Source organism: Meleagris gallopavo, chromosome 2 (assembly GCF_000146605.3).
Source record: "Meleagris gallopavo isolate NT-WF06-2002-E0010 breed Aviagen turkey brand Nicholas breeding stock chromosome 2, Turkey_5.1, whole genome shotgun sequence".
NCBI lineage: Eukaryota > Metazoa > Chordata > Aves > Galliformes > Phasianidae > Meleagris > Meleagris gallopavo.
This window is the reverse complement of record NC_015012.2, coordinates 40,322,058-40,323,386: the sequence shown is the minus strand read 5'-3', so window position 1 is coordinate 40,323,386 and position 1,329 is coordinate 40,322,058. Positions and strand designations below refer to the sequence as shown.

The 1,329-nt window shown below is 37.9% G+C and overlaps 1 protein-coding gene across 1 annotated transcript in view; it reads right to left on the bottom strand.

Moving 5' to 3' along the window:
* THBS2 (thrombospondin 2) overlaps positions 1-1,329 on the bottom strand; it is a 36,394-nt gene that overhangs the window by 20,038 nt on the left and 15,027 nt on the right. The gene's annotated exons all lie outside the window — the stretch shown is intronic.

Below are 1,329 nucleotides of genomic sequence, written 5' to 3'. Positions count from 1 at the left end.
TTTTTTTTTTTAATTTGAACGTTACTGCACTAATACTTCACAACAGTTTAGAGGTAGACTATTTTAACTTAGAGGGAGAAACCAAAATGCTTCCATTCTGGGTGAGAAAAGGAAAAAACAAACAAAAAACCACAGCAAATTTGAAATGCTAAGTACAGAAAGTATCACCCTTGAAGCCACAAATGATTCAGTGAAATACTTGAGAACATGCCTGAGTGAAAACATATAGGTAATACACTGATGCAAGTGTTTAATTTATAGGTATCTAAATCTAACCATCACCTTCAGGTATAGCTTATTTTGTCCCAATTACCTGATTTGCTACTTTTGAGAATGCATGCCCCTCTGTGCTGTGCCTGCCTTTCAACCAACAATAAGGTGACCACTCAGAACTGAGTTGAGGATATTACTTATTGGAAGGGCCTTCCCATTTCAGATATTTGGACTGTGTTTAAACCAGTGGACCTGGAATAATTTCTAGCCCAGTTTTGTTCAGCAGAGTAACTTCATCACAATGAGGCCTAGAAATATATTCACCTTTTTTCAGGAATTTCTGCTAGAAGAAAAACCAAGCTAGGAAACCAAGAATTACAGCATTTCAGATGAGCACAGAACCCAGTCCCAGGGGATATACCATGATAAGCAACATCTGCAAAACTTACATACAGTCCATTTTTAGGCTCCCTGATTGCTTTCCTTATTTGTTTGCTTAGCAATCTTCCTTTTTCACTACTATGACTCAGATAGAAAGGGCAGAGAACAGTCTAGAAAGGTCTAGAGCCAGATAGGTCATTTCCCATAGAAGGGCTGAGAGCTGCAACTCCATCTCTCTGAAAGGAGGGTGGCTGAACCTCCTGTTCTCTTCCACTGAGCTTTTGCAATTAAGAAAACTGTCTAGTTACTTTGTTCACCTCTGTTTCCTATTTCCAAAATTTATCTCAGGCTCTGAATTTGTTTTCACAATGTAACTCCTTAAAAAGAAGAGTTAGTTCAAAGAAGCATTCAAAAGCATAGATCTTACTTGACTCAGGGTCTCGTAACAAGCCTTGCAGATAGGATTTCCTACTCACCTGCACCAAAGATTGTTTAGTTCTAGCTAGCTATGGCAACTCCTATTCAGTACATTAACTCTACTCAGCCCTTCTATGTATACTAAAAAGGAAAAAACCCGACTCTGGATTTCAATCAGATAATCCCTTTTTGGATACAGTGTTAAGCGAATACACATTTCACAGAATCTCCCAGAAAATAAGTATGCTATAACAGCCAAAACTGAAATGTAATCACCACCAGCTTCATGCCAATAACTATTATTCACAACTATTTAGA